A 20,185-nucleotide genomic window follows, 5' to 3' on the forward strand; every position below is an offset into this window, starting at 1 on the left:
ATTTTTCCAGATATCTGCTATTTTAACTGATGAGCAAACTCCTCAGTGATACCATGGATCCCGAAGGTCAGGAGTTCAAATATTTGGTTAAAAGTGTTGAAATGCTGTGGATGACGCACACCAGTACCAGGAGGAGAATGGTTGTGATAGGCAGATTTGTGTGTGAAGACAAAACTTTTGTGGTTAAAGGAGGCTCGTTGAGTTTTTCAAGTGGCTATTAAGTATTTTGGTGGGCTTTAGAGTGTTTGGCTGTAGACAATTCACCTGGTGGCTCACCAGTGTTTTCTCTATATACATGTAGTTCAGCGTTTGCTTCACTGACACATCTGCAGACATGGAGTTCCTTATGTTCCCCACTAAGCTTTTGTCAATCAATGTAAAGTAACATTATACCTCCACTCACTTCTTAATTTGCAACATACACATACATGTTTGCTTAGTTAATGCGCCCTCACTGTTGCTGCTTTAAAAGTTGCATCTTTGCTTATAGTAAGGTATTGTATGTTTGGAAAGGTTATGTGTGGTAGTTTTAGGACAGGTATTTTATTTTTTGCATATTAATTAGATAAAGTTTTCTTTTCTGTTGCCTAGTGAGCTTTCACATTCAGTGCTGTTCAGTTCCTATGATTGTTTTTTCAATTACAAAATCAGGAAATGGCAGGCTGTTGCATTTGACCAATTATGGCAAATACTCTGGTACTTGTCTGGCCCCTAGATGCAGTTGGGTTAAGCAAATCAGTAGTATTGCAGTGTTTGCTTTTAACCAACTTTGGTCTGTGATGGTATACTATATTTGAATAGGATTAGTTTTTAAATGCTCTCCTGGCTATGTGTCTTATTCAGGCTGTGCAATGCGAGATGGCTAGCCGGTGTCTCACACACACTTCACTTTGAGTTAGATAATAACTCTGTTGGGTGCTTCAGTCTGTCTCTCCTGTTTCATACTGGAACAATAATATCCATATTCTCTGTTCAGAGTCCCACTTAACCTCTTCATACTTATTTAAAGTATTCTTATACCCTGATATTTCTCCTTTTCTTTTTGATGAGCCTCAAGTTCCCATTCTTCAAGAGCTTCAAATTGCATAGGTCTTGGCGGTGACTTAATATCATTCACCTGTCTCCTTAAATTTTCAAGAATTCGTACATTAGTATATTGAGGGAAAGTTAAAGGTCCATCTTTCTCAGTATTTTTCATCCAATTTTCTAACCAAGTACACGTATGATATCCTTTCTTTGAAGACATGTACAAAGCAGCCGTGCCTTCAGGTGCTGTTGGTACTTCTTCTCCAGTAGGTACAAGCACTTCTCCATGTATCAGTGTTTTAAACTCTTTCCAATTTTCCTGATTCCAAATAAAATATTTTATTGTCCTTTACAATTATTTTACTTGTATTTCCGAAGAAATATATTTCCTGATTATCGCTCTAAATCCCAATCACTGCAAGGCTCTCTCCGACACCCTCAACCAACTCCAGTGCTGCTCTACACCAACCGTCCTATCACAGCACAACACTCTATGATGTCAAAGTAACTCCGTGCATCAACTGACCCTCCCTTAAAAAAAGCTGGATTGCAAACTTCGATCTTAAAAATCCACTAAACACCAATAAATTCTTGTCTGCACCACTAAATGAAACTGTAGACCTCCATACAACCAGAATTTATTCATCCAACCTAAGTAAAATCTCGACCAGCGTGACTTCACCTAGAAAATCCTTACAATTAATCTCCGTGTACTGGAGGAAATTCCCAACGATTTTAAATCTTCACACTATCACAAAATTCCCTTCTCTGGTGGTAATGCCGATGACCTCTCCCGCACAGCACCTTCGAAACAGCAGACAAACCTATGCCACACTGAGACCACCCTTAGGTGTATATTCCGGGATCTTAGGGCCACTTCGGACCTGATAACTTCAATACAACAACTCTATTCTACCTAAAACACTAAAACATTTCTCAACCAATTCTCATTAGTAACACATTTAAGCAACAATATTTCACAACCCTATTGACAATCACACCCCTTGTCCTGTCGTCTCGTCATCTTCAGAACTGGCATTCAGTCAAAGAATCCTGAACTTGGGGTTTGGGCTAATCTGTAGTGACCTTATTACACATCCCCCTCATATCCCTATTTTGTTAGACAGTAAACCATCCGATGCGCTACCTGAAGAACTGGTATAGTGCTAATGTATTTGGCTTCATAAAAAATTTTATGCAATTACATTTTTCTTGTTCCAGAATAACCTGAGCTACCATATCAAATCTCCTAGGTCCTCCGATGGATCTTTTTCTGTGCTGAAAGGGATTGGACTATTTAGGGGATAAGCGATTATCACATGAGGACCTAGAATAGATAATCACTATCATTCAATGATAAAAGCAATCTTGCATGTAAAACCCACTCTTAATTAGTTGATCATCAAATCAATTTTGAAATTTGCCACAACCAAATAAAAGAAGCAGAACCATCAGAATATTTTATCGTAATATACTTCTGCTTAAGTATCAAAGGATTAGCATTACGCTTAATTTCAAATTAGATCAAGTTTAATGAACATTTGCAAACTCTGCGAGGTTCAGAATTGAGAGTGTTATCTTCCTCAGCCAAGGAAGTTTTTTTAATTGATTCTAGAACAGTAAATTAGCAGGAAATCAGTTGAATCTCATACCAACTCTCTAGGAAAATTCGGCAAATATCAAATGACAGTTCCAGTTCATAGGCTGAATGATCTGCCTCTGCCTGCACTGCTGCGTCAATGCAGCAGCTGCTCTGTTATGAACCTTTCAGCCAAAAAGGTTCCACTACAATAGCATACCAGCCAGCAGCAAACGCAGTATTTCGTCACAGTTCACGTTGTTTCTGGAAGTCCCAAACGCCAGTCTCTGTACCGTAAGATAGGTAGAGGGGAGACGCTCCTTAGTTCAAAATGTAGGTAATTATACTACATCAAATACAGGTTTACACCCTTTGGCATCACCAAATTTGTCTGACCATTCTGTACCATTGGTTACTCTCGCGTCAGGATGAGATGATGTAGTAAATAAAAAGTATACAAATCCGGAAGAATTAAGTAATCTATTGCTTGCAGTTTCCTTAAGACCACTGTAGTTTTGTCCTATGATCGTTTGTTGTATTTAGAAAGTAGGCGAGTTCATGCTCTCATCTCTTGTCAGTCCATTCTCAAGTATTGCTCCAGGAAGTAACACTTGTGTTGCAAGACTAGTCAAGTAAGCTACAAATGTGAATGAAGACGATTGAGTGTTAGAACGCAAGTGAAAACGTTACGAAAGGTTCCCATAGGCTTTAGTCTTTTTGGTTCATAAGTTCATACTTGAAAAGGAAGCAAAGTTTGATGCCTTCATGAAATTTAGCTTATGCACGATAACATTCTGCTAAAATATGAATCTCGCATTACATAAAACAGTGCATTCATTCTACAACTAAGCATATTAATTTTGCTTCAATATAATTTGCAATTAATTCAAGTAAGTATAGGGTACTCCTAAATCCTCACTATCATTTCACATATAATTTTGGTAAATCTCTTTTGCATGTTAAATGTTAAAACATCATACAGGATTTAAAGCACACCTGAAATGAACTTTTAGGAAGTGCACATCATAACATAACGTAATATAATATCTACTTTTCTTGTCTATGTCAGTCCACAAATTACCCATTCTAGTGTTATCCATTTTCCTAACGCATGAAACAGATTTATTTTTACATTGAAATTTCTTATGTTATCGTTTATTTGTCGCGTTTATCTATGCATAAGAACATGTCACAAAAATGTCACATTTCACATCAGCTTATTGACTGTTAAGTGTGATCGGAAATCTACTTCTGACATTCTGCATGCTTTTACCATGCAATATCTAAATCAGAACTTCCTTCGTGTTTCTTTAAAAATGGAAACCATATACACACTTTGTCTTTGTCATGTAAAATAGTGTCACAATCCCTTTTCTGTGTAAAATTATCGTAAATAGATGAATGATAACATATCTGCTCCATCAACACCAAGGGTTTGAGTGGTTTGTATCATGGGTGATGGTGTAAAATACTCTACCATACATTATAAGGATATTTTAATCCTATGCTTCCCTGTCCTTAGAAAGGAACTCAGACTTCAGCCTCATTTCACTATAAGTTCAGGGAACACCTTGGTGACTTGCTGTACACCTATATGGTGGTGGTGGTGGGTGGTACTTTATCAAAAATATCTCAGGTAATCGGAAAAATGAGTTTAGAGATCTCCGGTTGTCCCGTACCAGGTATTTAGTGTTTATCCTGTCTTGCACACCTGAGGTTGCATCACAGTACATTCTCTACTTGTAGTTTTCATTATTCCATTACAGTTGCGTGCCGTAAACTAATGGATAGCTATGGAAATGTGAACTCCGGATTAGGGTACAGTCACATATTATATAGCAGCAGATACTTTAAGAGAATAAGGATGATCAGAGTATATTTTTTGTGTGTATTTGAACACGTGGCCCTGAATGCGCTTTTATTGTGCTAGTCATTGTTGAAATGCAGAGATTTTGTTTGATTTAAAGAAATGAACATTTGGGGCTTGGCAACAGTCTACCCTTCGTAGGAGCTGAGAGTTTAGACTTTGAAACCTTAATTGCATTTATAATAAATTTGTACAAGAAGAACATTTTTGGTCTGGCTACAGGTAGCTTTAGCTGTGTGTCAGTGCTCATGTGATCAGCACACACAGCTACACAGATGGGGCTTTGAGCAAACACCCTTCAGCCATTGGTTTGTTTGGATCAGCCCCCTTCAAGCCATTGCTGAAAAAGTGTCTTCCAAATTTTGTATCAGCCCACTGAAATATTGCATAGTTTTATATTTTGCAGTAGTGATTGGAAAAGGAGTTGATCTCCGGCCTCAAGTATGCGATGCAAAATTAAACAGTATGTCAACCATATGGTATTTACTCAAAATATTGCAAAGAAAGGGCTGAATTTACAGTAGAAACTTCACTGTTCACGGGCACTTGTTTTTGGTCACTCAGAATGATCCTGATGGTCCTAGAGTTGTTCCCAGAGCATTTAAGGAAAACCGTAATCCAATCAATGGTGGTTTCCCGCCTGGACTACGGTAATTCCGTTTATCTGGGTTCTCCGAAATACGTTATAAAACAACTACAAGTTGTGCAGAACTCGGCAGCCAGGCTTCTCTGCAAAATCCCAACTCCTGAATCGGCAAGGGAGCACCTGAAACCGTTTCATTGGCTCCCAATTGATGCGACTATCACATTTAACGCACTTTGCTTGACACATAAAGCAATCAACAGAGGTCCCCTAAAATCAGAGGCCTGGTTGTTCCTCATGTCCCCAATATAAATCTAATATTAACCCAAGAACGCCTTCTCAGATCCACAAGAATTAAGAGAGCAAGATGGGGTAGCAGATCCTTTTCACATCTGGTACCTAAGCTTTGGACTGCTTTGCTGTGAGAATGGGCCATCTTTCTTGCATGGTATACCCCCACTTTTTGCTGAATTGCTGATGTGCTATGACTAAGTGTGCCCTGGGCTCCTGCCAATCAGGTGCCCAGGGCCTATGTTCATTCCCTAAAACTGTATTGAAGCTAAAACCCAATTGGCATCTCTGGCCACATGTCAGCCCCTGGTAAATTGTACCATGGGTACCCAGGGCATTTTGACCAGAGAAGACACCTAAGGCTGCAGCACTTATTGTGCCACCCTTAGGGGCCCTGCACCCTGACGCACACACACTGCCTTTGCAGGCTGAGTGCCCTGGTGCAGAACTAAAGAAAGAGTCGACATGGCACACATCCCTGTGTACCATGCCCACAACCCCACTGCCCTGGCATACATCAGAGACCCCTCTAGCTGGGTACCCTATGCCAGTGGTGTGGGCACAGGTGCATGAGCCCTGTGCCCCTACAGTACCCAGGGCCATTCCTGGACACTGTAAGTGCAGTGATGCCATTAAGAGTATATGGTGCTGGGGAGTTGTCATTACAAACTCCACAGCACCATAATGGCGACACTGAAGACTGACAAGTTTGATATCAAACTTCTCAGCACATTAAACCCCCACTGATGCCAGTGTGGGATTTAATGTAAAATGCACTACAGAGGGCATCTTAGACATGCCCCTTGAAACCTAACCTACAATCCACGTCTTGTCTGAGAGGTTGCCTAGGCTGCCAATCAGCAGACATGTTGCTGGACCCCTGGGTGGAGAGCCACCCGCTCTCCTGGGCCTGCAACAATGCACATCCTGGGTAAGATGCTAGGTCTCCTTCCCCAGGATGGGCAGGGGGAAGCTTCAAAGGCATGCCGCCTTTGTGAGCTTCTCCAGGCCACTTGCAGTACCCAGTAGCTGGCCCCCACCAGTTCTGACCCCCACTCTGCCGGGAAGACTGGCAGGAAACCCTATGTCAGGAAAGGGGGTGTGCCAGCCTGTGCCAACTCCACCCCTCAGGTGGAGGAGCCGAGGTGAAGCACGACTCCTGGCTACCGCCATCTTGAGGATGGGGAGCCCTACCCACTCACAGCTAGGCCCCTGCCCCCCTCCCACAGGAGAGGAGCAGGTTAGGGGGGTTACCCACCCCAGGATAGGGACTTATTGGTCCCTGCCCTCACCCTACCTGTAACGCCCCTAAATTTAGTATTCAGGGGCACCCTGAACCTTCCTTCCTCAGATCCCGATTTCGAAACAAGGAAGAAGACCAAGAAGAAGACCCGCCGTGCAGCTGCTAACAAGAGGACCCTGAGGAAGTCCCGCCCGGCGATTCTGACCTGAAATCCAGTGCCCAAGGACCCTTCTCGACGACCCAGACGATGCCTGCAGACTCAGAACCAGGGACCCCTCCAACCGCGAACAGCAGGGGTAAGATTTTCCGACGCCAAAAGACACCCGTGCACCCGGCCCCTTGTGCTCAACTCCGGGGTGCTCACCTATCCTTCAGGATCCCAACTTACCTCTCGAAGTGTTGGTCGCTCCCGAAGATCCTCCGTCCCCGAGCCTGCAGCCTTTGTTCACCTCTCACGATTCCCTTTGAATAACATTGAGCGCCCAACGGCTCAAAAGCACCCTGCACCCAGCCGCCCGAGTGCCCCTGGCCGTGCAACCTTTGTCCTATCCTACTTCCCCATTTGCCCTGAGCATGTGACCAGGAGCCCAGCTCCCACCGCCGCGTGACCTGCTAGCCAGCAGCCACCAACCGAAGGCCCCCTGCCTCTCATTGGATAACATTGGGCCTAACTACCTCTGCACCCGGCTGCCCCTGTGCCGCTGAGGGTGTACCAACTGTACCTACCTGACCCTGAAGACCCCTAAGTCTATGCCCAGAACCTTAACTCTGCCAGTTGAGTACTTACCTAAAAGTCGATAACTTACTTTCCTTCCATAGGTTAACATTGACTGGTTTCACTTGAAAATTCTTCTAAGTGTCGAGTTTTGGAACTTAAAAATATTCACCTAAAATCAGCTGAACAATTAATTCCGACTTACTCACCTGTTATCAGGAGAAACCTCAGTGCTGCATCTTTTAGCCCAGCACAAACCCTGAAAAGTCATTTTAACCGTACTTACCAGTAACCTGAATTTTCTTCCATAGGAAATCATTGACTGTTTTTCTGTGAAATTTCTTCTCCGTGTCGATTTTTGCAAACTACAAATATTCTTTAAAAATCGTACCAATTACCTAAACATAATTGCTTACCTGTTTTATATAGATGTCCCAGTGCTAAACCTAGGAGTCCAGTACTGGATTACAAAAGTAACATGAACATACTTTACCTGCAACTTGAATTTCCTTCTATAGGATAACATTGGTAATTTCAACTGAAAAAGTTTCTAAGTGTCAACTTTTAAAATACTATAATATTCCTTAAAAATCACTACTATAACCAAAACGCTTTTACTTAACTGTTTACAGGACATGTCCCCTGACTGAATCTAGGATCCAGTCTTGTGGTTAGAAAAGTAATCTACGAAGTAATTGATTGCATTTAACTGAAAATTCCCTTTGAACTCAATGTTGCATTGTATTTGAAATTGTGTTGCCAATTGCAACAAACTGTAACTATTGGATTTCAAAAGTCTAATGCCGGTTTGAAAAGTATTTATCAAAAATAACTCATTCTGAGAAAGTTTATTTTGATACCTTGTTGGTTCTAAAATAAAACAACTATATCTATGATTTGGCGGGGTCCATGCAGGAGAAGAAAAACGCCGGAAAAATCACGGCTCTCCTCAACATGGCACTTTTAAACTGTAGGTCCCTTTCAAAACATGCCGTCGAAATCAATCTACTGATTCAAAATTTGAAACTGGATTTATTGTTTCTAACGGAGACATGGCTGTCACCGAATTCAGGAGCAGATATTGTCGCGGCTTTACCAGGTGGCTTCAGTATGCAATGTCAACATAGGCCTCACGGGAAAGAGGGCGGACTAGCGATAATACATAGAGACAAATTTGTCTGCAGAGTATCAGAGGGTGGTGTCAATGACTGCGAAAACACTCATTTTAATTTGCTAATTACGCCGAATAAATCACTATCAGGCCTAATAATATATCGCCCTCTGGGCAGTCCTGGTCAATTTACAGGATCGCTCTTAGAGAACACCATTGCCTTAGCCTCGGTTGCACCCAATTTTATCCTACGGGGGGATTTAAATTTTCATTTTGATGACCCATGTGATAAGGGGGCTATAGATCTTAAGATCGAGTTAAAATCCCTGGAGCTGGAGCAAAAAAATGAAGATGACACCCATATTAAAGGGCATATTCTTGACCCGATATTTACGAATGTTTCACATTTGGTATCAAGGCCCCCCTCCCTCTACCTTGGTCCGACCATTTTTTGGTCCCATTTGAGTGGCAAAATAATACTGACCTTCCACAGATACAGGCGCCCCGCACTTTAGAGAGAGTGTGGTCCAAACTCCCTTTGGAAAGCTGGACTCACAGACTGGAGCAGACAATTCCCCCTTCGGATCCTGACCCCGTAGAGGCGGATAAAAACCTCTCAAACTGGCTCAATAGCTCCCTTGACTCCGTCCTTCCTAAAAAAACACTGGAAAAAAAGAGCAAGGTTTTTAAAGTATAAAGTATAGAGCAGCCATGAGGACCTACAAATTATCCCGGAAATTGGCTCAAGCCGCTTACTATGAGGAGAAAATCAGAACTTCTTCTAATTCATCTAGAGAGACATTTAAGATTGTTAAAAATCTCCTTAAAGCACCAAGCCCCCCGACGGTGCAAGTGGCATCGGAAGCTAGGTGCAATCAATTTGTCGTTTTCTTTGAAAGCAAAATTCAAAATATACTAAAAACTCTGCCGCAGAACGATCAATCCTTTGACCTAGCTCACTCTTTGGCCTAGCTCACTCTTTGGCCTCTCCTTCCGGCCCTCACTTTGACTCGTTTGCCCCGATTTCAAAGGACGACCTCCTAAAAATTCTGCATACCGTAAAGAGTGATTCTCCCAATGACCCTGCTCCTATGCATATTATGGATCGGGTAGCTGCCACCATTGCCCCAATAATCACAGACCTTCTTAATGCCTCCTTGACTCAGGGAATTGTCCCGCCCAGCTGAAAGCGGGCCATGGTCAAAGCGCTCCTTAAAAAACCAGAGCTCGATCCCGCCGAGTTGGCTAACTTCCGACCAATCTCGCTGCTGCCGGGTATCAGCAAGATGGCGGAGGAAATAGCTAATCAGCAGCTTTCATCTTTCTTAGAAAGTAATAAGCTGCTTCGCAACTCCCAGACAGGTTTCCGCCCAGGGCAGGGAACAGAGTCTGCCCTATTATCAGTCGTGGAGGAGGCAAGGTGCATCTTGGATTCAGGGGGATCAACAATGGTGATCCTCCTGGATCTAAGCGCAGCCTTCGACACGGTGGACCATAAGATCTTAATCCATCGTTTGAGCAACATGGGAGTGCTAGGTACAGCGCGGCGATGGCTCACATCTTTTTTGGAGAATCTGACCTTTCAGGTTTGTGAAGGTGCAGCACGCTCCAAATTAACCCCCCTCGAGTGGGGGGTCCCACAGGGCTCTTCACTGAGCCCTACCTTATTCAATGCTTATATGGCCCCCCTAGAGGATGTGGTGAATCCATTTGGGATTAAAGTAGTCACCTACGCTGACGACACCCAACTGGTCGTCTCACTCTCACATGAAAAACACTGCGCGGAAAATCTTCACTCTTGTCTCTCAGAAATCCAACCCTGGATGAAAGGCTCACGTCTTAAATTGAATGGAGTTAAAACAGAGCTTATGCTGCTAGGCCACCATATAACATCCATACCTAATTCCATCTGGCCTGCCTGTCTGGGACCTGCACCCACCCCAAAGAATGAATTAAAAAGTCTGGGGGTATGGTTGGAGCAGGATCTTACATTTAGGACCCAAGCAAAAAAGACAGCGGGCATCTGTATAGGGCTACTTCGTTCTGCTCGTAAGATTCTTCCCCTATTGCCAGAGCACTCGAGGAGACTACTTATTCAGGGACTGATCCTATCAAGACTGGATTACAGTAATGCCCTTTTCTTGGCTGCCCCCGAATCTACAATTAATATTCTCCAACGAGTCCAGAACTCGGCAACGAGACTGCTTACTGGCACTTCCCTCAGATCGTCAGCCAGACCTGCACTCAAAGCCCTCCACTGGTTACCAATTCGTGAAAGGGTCAAATTCAAGTCCTTATGTATTGCTCACAACCCCCCATTTTAGGGCATCTTGTCCGCCCATACAAGGCCACTAGATTGCTTTGTTCCGATCATGGCAATTTGGCCATTGTTCAGAGAGTAAGGCGGACTCGAACTGGGGGTCGCCGTTTTTCAGTGAACTCAGCGACCCTGTGGAATGCTCTTCTACCCAGGATTCGGATGGAGCCGAGCTATCCGAAGTTCGAAAGCTCCTCAAAACCTTTTTGTTCCCCCAGGACTCCTTGACGATGGTACTGTCCTTGGCATTCCTTGTTCTATAGAGTTGGGACGCTCTCGGGCAGCCATGCGCTCTACAAATCCATTTTCATTTCATTTCATCTTTTGATATAAAACAATTGGCCTAGAGTTCAGTTCTTGAGTGTGTGAGACCATTTGCTGACTGAGTGTGTACAACACATGCTTTACACTGTCCTCTGATACTGCCTTACTGCTCGACCAAGCTACCACTTTAGAGAGTAAGGTTATATCTAACTTTAGCCTCTGCCAAACCTCTGGGGACTGGGGACTCTATACACACTGTACCTTACTTGGGTCCAGTATATATAGAGCCACTTTCTTACACTTGCCCCTTGAATTAAGGCTGCTAGTAGTGGAAGCCAGATTCAGGAAAAAGTTAAAGACATGGCTATTCCCTCAGTAACTTCAACAACACATTTCCCTTCCGCACCTCTATCTCCTAGCGCTGGGAAGCCCTTGGGCAGCTATGCGCTCTATAAAATGTTTATTAATAATAATAATAATAATAATAATAATAATAATAACTGTCCATTTGTTGTGCTCTGGCCACATAGACATTTGAATTATATAACCAAGGAGGACAAACGACAATTGAAAGTAAGGAAATGGTACAGCCTGTGACCCAACCCCAGGGCATCATCAGTATGCAAATGAACCCTGGCATGAGGGCTTGCCAGACAGTGTGCTTAAGGACTGCTTGTAGAAATGAAGGTCAGGTGCTTCTGCCCAAGGGAAAATTTAGCCTAGGGCCTACCAGGTATTTGGTAGTATTTTAAATACAGATCCCCTGGCAGCCACCTTTATAAGGCACATATATGTGGGTGTTACATTGGTTCTTATGTTACTGCCATATACATTGCTTAAGATTCATTATGTGTGCAGTCATGACACGTTCCTGATTCACACTCCAGCACCACAGCTTCTTACAGTTTGCCTTTCTACATAGATGTGAGATGGAACCTGGCCTATGTCTGCCTACATTCCACACATGACGCAAAATAATAAAGGTAAAATATTGCATAGAACTCCCTGTTCCTGATCATGTTTCACCCACTAAACTGTTGCCCTGATAGTAATACCCTGCAATGACAATGCATTGATCTCACACTCCATACCGCGGATAACACTTAGCACACTCATTTCTAATAAAAATGATTAACCCGAAGATTCAAGATTGTTTTAAAATGATTGTTGGTCGGCAGAATCCATACAGATGATTGTGGTTTTGTGTCTATCTGAACCTGACTGCTCTTGTGCCCTCGCACATCTTCGATGACCATGAGGGGTCCCCAAGCTGATTTCAGTTGGACACCAGCCCCCTCTCTAAGTGTTAGTAGCCTAAGGACTGCCTGCTGTGTTTGTGCAGAAACTGGTTCTCATAGTGCATCTGTGTGCATGCATGCTTTCTTTCATTTGCATACTTCTTCTGTAATGGGCACAGGAGTTCATACATACACATATCCATGAACAAATGAAGCTTGTTAATATGCTTGCTGCTGACATGGCATGAACTGTCTATTAATGTTTTTATCCCGGTTGGGCCATCTTAGCATTTCATCCTTCAACGGCTTATACAGTGAGCAAAATCAAATTGAGCTAATGTAGCAGCTGTTATTTATAGCAGATAAAATCGTAAAAATGTGTGCTATGAAGCGCTGAAAAAATTATTAGTAACACGTTATATACAAAAATGTATATATTTTGGGAAATTCTTCACTCATTGAGTACGAACTGATTAGGAAAACCACAAACCCAAGTTAAGAGGATTACCAGTAACTAATCAGACAATTTCTAGTGCATCAGCCATGCAAGTGGCTGCCATTTGGTTAACTAACCGTATATTTTCAATTACATGGTTAAGGTTTCACTTAGTTGTGAAAGAGTGATGGACCTCTATTTATATTTATATTGCCTCGCTGGCCCATATCACCTCAGAAAATATTGAGTGGGTGATATTCAAGAGACTGGAGACAGACACCCATGACGATTCCCCCATAATCGGACTTGCGAGTCAGCAAGTCCAACAGGCTGTCCTTAAGGAAGCAACACTGTTCGCTGAATGGGGCATTGAAGTTGTTGCGCCAAGGACACTGAAATATCCACACGTCCTGTTGCCGCAACAGGACACACATGAACAGTCATCCATTCTTAAAGGCATAAGGCACACCCGCCCAGATATAGGGGCGAAATCAGGGCGGGCAAAAACCCCGCTAAAAATCAAAATCCAGCAAAACGACGGGCAACGGAGGGCGTTACCAGACATCAGATCACCTGGAGGCCACATGGAGACAGTGTCCCTAACCTAATAAACAGCCATGTAAATTACGCCTGTTCAAATCCACTTAGGGGCCTAGTCCGCGAGTTATCCACTATCTCATGGAATATTGCGGGGGTGAGCAACATCTTTAGGGACATAACTACACCTGAATACCTCGCACAGGGGGACATACTGTGTATTCAGGAAACGTGGGCAAGGGCAACGACCGCCATTGGTGGCTTTTACGAACATTTTAAACCAGCGACCAAAAGGATAATCTTTGGACGCCCGTCAGGGGGTCTCTCTATCGTACGTAAGTCATGCGTGCAAAATTAACACAACTGAATTAAAGTTGGAGTCTCCTGATCTTCAAGCCATCCTAATCAGTGGGTTGTCATCGGGTCAAAAATCTCGCCCCCTTCTACTAATTAATTGTTATTTCAACCCAATTAAGTATCAATCCTCCCAGGCCATGAAATCACTTATTTCAATTTTGGAAGATCTTTTAATAAATTGGAAGGACCAAGACGTAATAATCGCGGGCGACTTCAATCACAGAGGCTTGGGTTTAATTTCGGAGGCACCATCAAGCAAGAAGTCAGCCCTACTGACTGAATTTCTCGCAAATTTTAAGCTGCACTCCACCCATAGAATACAAAAAAAGACCCAACCTGAATGGACCACCAACCTGACCTTTAGAAATGTCTCTACTATAGACTACATCTTTATCAACGAAGGGCTTGCCCACAATCTTTGCAACTTTACAGTGGACGACAGAGAGGAAAGCGATCATAGGCCCCTCTGCGCCACATTCAATCTGGCGCGGGTACAAGCAGAATTACAAGTAGTTATTGGAACTACCACGGGGGAGGAACATCACAAAGTGCTTAAAAGAATAAAATGGTCAACCAATCTCAGTCATAGCCTGCTAGACTATGTAGCTAGAAGGGAGGAAGAACCTAACCCAGTTCAAACTAAGAACATCATCCACCTCTGGGAAACTCTGACCTCCGACTTATTGGAACGTCTGGGCAATAATCACCATTCAAGAAGTCGCCAATTCCACTCTGATCCTCGCCGTGCAACATCGTAGTGCCTGTCACAGTGTAAGTGTGCTCTAAATAAGGCAATCAGGGCACAAAAGAAAGGCACTCATTTGTCAGGGAATTACTCCATTGCTGCTCTGCGAACAGACTATAAAAAGAAAGTCTGGGCCCACAAAAAACTGCAGACTGAACAGAATTGGTGGACTGTGTTCTCCTTAATTAAAGGAAATGACAATAGCAAGCTTTGGCGTTTCATTAAGTCTGACCCCCAGAGGAGAGCAAAAGGAAAATAGTGTTGCAGGGAAAGTGTGGGAACAGTATACCAAGGGGCTGTATACCTGCGAGTCAAATCAGGCCACCGCAGGAAGCCGTGCGTGGTCCAAGGTGGCGGCGGAAATTATTGAACCCGAAAGAGCTACGTCAGAAGGCGTAAACTCGACCTGCACCGGATCGTTCACAGAAATGGAGGTACTAAAGTGCATCAAGGCCATTAGAACTGATGGCGCTCCAGGCCCAAATGGGATTCCGGCCCAGGTTCTGAAAACTGCCTCAGCCTTTTTTGCATCCAGACTCACCCCTTTATTTAACCATTCTTTTGCCACAGCAATTTTGCCATCCTCTTGGAAAGGTTCTATTCTATTCCCCATCCATAAAAAGGGGGACCACACGAACCCGGCCAATTACACGCTTATAGCTCTCCTCGACGTAGAAGCAAAGATATACGCCCGCCTTCTTCTCAGGGATCTGGAGGACTGGGTGGACAAGAACGGCATTCTTCCGCCCACCCAGACCGGCTTTAGGGCTCATAGCTCCACTCTTGACAACATCTTAGCCCTTTCCTACCTTGCGAAGAAGGCCAATACGAGGAACAAACCGCCCCTGTTCTGCTGTTTCATAGACTACTCCACAGCCTTTGACCGAGTGAACAGGGGCCGACTCTGGGCAAAACTTGACTCCTGGGGGCTACCACAGGCTCTGCTAAAAGCTATAAAAGCGCTCTATGAGGGCACCTGGGTCAAGGTGAAGCTAAGCCCTACAATAACAACTGCAAGAATTGACACCAACTCGGGCCTCAAGCAGGGGTGCGTCTTGGCCCCCATGCTTTTCAACTTGTATACTGCGGACATGGGAACAGCTCTGAAAGATTCTAACTTAGCACCTCCAAAACTGGGGAGGCTCGTCTTGGGAACACTCCAGTATGCAGACGACACGGTGATCATGGACCACACTAGGGTGGGGCTCCTTAAGCAGTTTGGCCTTATACAATAAGTCAAATGACTTCCGGATCAACGTGGGCAAGACCAAAATCGTCATTTTTGGCAAATACCCCCTCAAAAAAGAAGCTTCATGGTCTCTGGGGGAGCACCGTATCGTCCCTGCCCCATCCTACAACTATCTGGGCACCTGGGTCTCTGAGAGTGCCTCTGCAGTTAAACATCTGAGGGAGCTTAAACCTAAAATTGACAAAACCATTCTGTCGCTAAGACGCTTATGCCACCGCTTGGACAGAGCCTCAGCAGAACCAATGTTGACAGTGCTCCGAGCAAAAATGATCCCTGCCATTGCATATGGGCACATAGCCTACCCAGGTGCATTTGACAAAGTGGTCAACGTGGCCCAGGCGAAAGCCTATAAGATGGTGCTACAGGCCCCTAGATACGCAAGGAACAATAGATTAAGGCTAGAAATAGGCCTTAAGCGACCTGAGCTGGTATTACTGGGGGACCTTTTAAAACTCTATATTAGAGTATTGAAAGCGCCAGAACATTCGCTAAAGCACTCCCTAAAATCAATCTTTGATGAGGTGGGCTCCCCTTGGCACTCAAAGGTAGGACAAGCTATTGCAGCATTGAAAATCGAAAGAAGGAGTTTGCCCCTGCACGAAATTCCATTCTCAGCCTGGGCCCAAGCAGTTAAGCGCCAAGTCCGGATCATTTCCTTTGGACTTGACCTTGCATCTCTTCGGCAAAATCCACTAACTCAGGCCCTGGACAAATCATATATTCCAGGTTAACCCCAACCTTACCTGCAAGACCCAGTATCCACTTACGCGAGAAAGAAAATTTTGTACTTTCGACTTTTGGCCCTCAGGATCATGGACTTCAACCCCAAATGGTCCCGTACGGATGGCACCTTAGCCTGTCGTCTATGCAATTACCGTAGAGAATCCTGGCTACACTTGTTGTGCTGCTGCACAAAGTTGGCCAATGACCGCCATCGCTTGCTGCTTCCGATTTTACGGAACACGGACTATAGAACTTGCAGAGAGGCTTCGGACTGGTGCCTCTCGGTCTCCACGACCTGTTTGATAGCCAGAGTTGGGAAATTTATACACCAGGTAAAAATGGCACTCGACTCCCACTTAACGGCATTGTCTGCAAAGTAACTGGAAGCCTTCGGCCCCAGTTATCCAACCTGGGCTGGTTTAAAGATCCACGAAGAATCCATTTTTCGTCAACAGCCCTTGGTACATGAATTGACTCTACCGAACTTTCATGTGCCTCCCCTTATCAGTTGGGAAACACTGGTGCAACCTATACATCACTCCTTTTAAAAGAACTCTGTTTTGGACAGCTAATCAGGACTAATATGTTAGTATTTTAACTTAAAGTGACTTTCACTTTTATGAGTGGATGGGGCATGTGAGGGGGGGAGTCGGGAAGTTCATAAAGCTTTTTTTTATCTTATACTGTAAAGATTTTAAGTAATCATGCAGTTTATTAATAAAATTGTCAAAAATAAATTGTCTATTTATAGAAATAGGAAAATATAAGCTGTGATTGAAAGAAGAGGAATGTGCTTAAGAGGTCTACAATTTTATTTAATTCCCAGTCCCCCATAGCCCTATAAGTAGTGACCAATATTAACTTCCTAACTGTAAGATTGCAGTTGAGACTTGTCTCGCCTCAGTGCCTATTCTAAGCATGGGTCCCACTCTGCAACTCTGGGCAATAGCTTGCTTAATCTCCACAACGGCCCCAATAACGCTAGGATGCCTGGCTTCCCCTTGGGGGTGACCAGGAGTGGGCACTTCACAGGGAAAAGCCAGGTAGGGTTCCACAGCGGTATGCGTACAAGCGCCGAGATACCCTCATGGGTCGATTTGTGCGCTATACAAGTACTACTACATTTACATTTACATTTAAATGATACAGCTTCATTGGATAATATGTTGTCCTCCTTTCAATTTATTTCAGCGGAGGTGAGGAAGGCTTTACATGTGCAGACCTTCAATAGAAGGAAAACCGAGAGATGGTTTGATAGAATCTGTTCTCAAGCCTATGAAAACCTAAAAAAGTTATTGCAGGAGACCCCAAGAAACCCGATTGGTGTGAGACAGGCAAGAGCTGATTATTGATTAGCCCTTAAGAAAAGAAAATCTGAATTACGAAACCATGCCGGGGAATCTTTGCATAAAGTGGCATTACAAGGTGACAGCTCGGCATTCTGGAACACCAAAGGAGGTCCGTCTATGGAAATCGCCATAAGCGAGAACCTTTGGATAGACCATTTTACAAAAGTATATGATCCTGGTGATAATATTAAAGTCAGCTTCGGGAATACTTTACCGGATAGTGATATCCAGCATTGCAGTCTTGAGTTCACTCTGGAGGAAGTGATTTGCGTCATTTCTGCAACTCTGGATGGCAAAGCACCCTGCCCTGACGGGGTACCGGCTGACTTGTTTAAGGTAAATCTGATCCTGTAGGCTCCAATCGTTACCCAGGTAATCAATGCTTGTTGTTATGCCCCCTTTTTAGATACCTGGACTGAGTCATTAATTGTGCCTATTATTAAAAAAGGTAACCGCTGGGATCCGGGCTGTTACAGGCCCATTTCATTGTTGGATTCCCTGGTATAAGTTGTGGGTTGAATAATTTTAGAACTCTTACATTCCTGGGCAGATATCCAATATGGGTTTAGGGAGGGCCTAGGAACAATGGAGCAGAGTCTGAATTTTTAGCAATTTTTATCGAGAAATACACCTGGGTGAAAGGGGGCAGACTGTTTTTAGCCTTTGTGGACCTCACTGCTGCTTTTGACTCCGTGCAACATGATAAGCTTTGTACGATTCTTGAAGCAACGGGGTTGAAGCTCAAATAATCGTTTTTCTCAGGCACCTTTATAACAACGCACAGGGCAGAGTCAGATTGGGTGTAAGTAGAGAATGTACTGACCCATTTCCTATTAGGAGGGGGTCAGACAAGGCTGTGTTCTGGCCCTCTTTCTTTTTAACCTCTATATTAACGGTCTGGAAGAGGCTCTGCTTAAGGATAGGCATGACTTCCCCCAGATAGCTGGTCGTTTTATTCCCGCTCTCCTGTATGAGGACAACGTGGTTTTAATGTCTCGTACGCCAAATGGTTTACAGAAGGTGCTAGATAACTTCTCTAACTTTGTGAATGGTCTTGGACTCAGGGTTAATATATCAAAGACTTTCGTTATGAGGTGGGGCCAGGGAAGTCAAAGATACAAAGACATGTTTGTGGAGGGACAAAAGATAGAGCCCACAAAGAGCTTCTCATATCTTGGGATACTCTTTGATCAAAAAGATTTATGGACTCACGCAATAGTAGCAAAAAAATTTGTCTTTTCTAGGACTACCACAGCTCTTGTCAATTTTTCGAGGAAACTGGGTAGGAGACCCCCGGCGGAGTTTATAAAGATATACAAAGCTAAAAGCGTTCCTACAGCCATATACGGAGCCAGGGTATGTGGGTTTGCTAACACACACCCTCTACAAATAATTGAAAACAAGTTCCTGAGATACATTCTATCTGTCCCCACCAGCATATCCTCGTTTGTGTGTCATGCGGAACTGGGCCTGTCATATATATCAGATCTCATTAAACTTGAGCCCATTCTCTTATGGCACAGTGTGTGGACAAACATAGAGACACAGCTAAATAGAGGTATATTATTGGATAGCCTGAAACTGGGAGGGGTCTTAAAAATCCCTTGGGTGTAAGGTACATTCGCAATTTTATGAATGATCTCGGACATCCTGAGTTTTTTAATAATCCAAGCACTTTACATATGATCACAAGAAAGAACCAAAGAAAAGAGGGCCTTCAACTTTTGGAAGCTACAAGGATGTCCGCCGAGATCTTAAAGCCCAGCGTCCTGCACAATCATCAGATTTTAACCACCTTTTCTATTCAGCCATGTCTGACAGCGGTTCCTGGGGGATACAATTGATTTTTACTAACAAGATTTAGATTAGGGATCGTTTTTAGAATCGTTTGCTTTCCGATAATGAATGACTGGACTTGTGAACTGTACTTGTGTTTATGTGATAATGTTTCAGCTCAATCGGACAAACACGTCCTCTTGTTTTGTAAGTTTTACAGAGAACTGAGAAAAATGTGTATTCTTCCTATCCTAAAAGGCTTTGGGTTGAGACACAGTCGGACAGCTTTCATTGCTTTACACTTTCTAGACAATGTACATAGGACCTGGAAGATAGCAATGTTTTTAAAGAAGGTAGTCTCAGGAAAAGGATGGCTATTCAAGTTTAAAGGATTATATTGGAGCAAAGGAAATTTTGGTAATATCCATGTATTTAAGATTTTTAAGAGCCTAGCTTTCTAGTGCTATTTCTTGTAATAATGGTTAGGCTTTTTATCCCATCTACAATGAATTGAACTAATAACTTGTATATAGGATGTTTTCTTTTTTTTCGTTTTAATCATGTGCATGTTTTTCGTATATTTCTGCTTTTATGATTGTCTGAAATAGCAATCGAATAAAGCTGTCAAAGAAAAAAACAACTTCCTAACTGAAGGGCGATGGGACCACACTGTTTCACCTCCCAGCACAATTCAACTCTTTTCATTTTTGTGAATACCGTTCACTTTAAATGCTAACTTGAATTTTTGCTGGAGTGTTTCACCAAGGTTGGTGCAGGTT

General features: G+C 43.4%; 1 protein-coding gene across 2 annotated transcripts in view; it reads left to right on the forward strand.

Annotated features, from left to right (window-relative positions):
* TECPR2 (tectonin beta-propeller repeat containing 2) overlaps nt 1-20,185 on the forward strand; it is a 626,110-nt gene that overhangs the window by 118,568 nt on the left and 487,357 nt on the right. The window lies entirely within an intron of this gene.

This window comes from Lissotriton vulgaris, chromosome 9, assembly GCF_964263255.1.
Source record: "Lissotriton vulgaris chromosome 9, aLisVul1.2, whole genome shotgun sequence".
NCBI lineage: Eukaryota > Metazoa > Chordata > Amphibia > Caudata > Salamandridae > Lissotriton > Lissotriton vulgaris.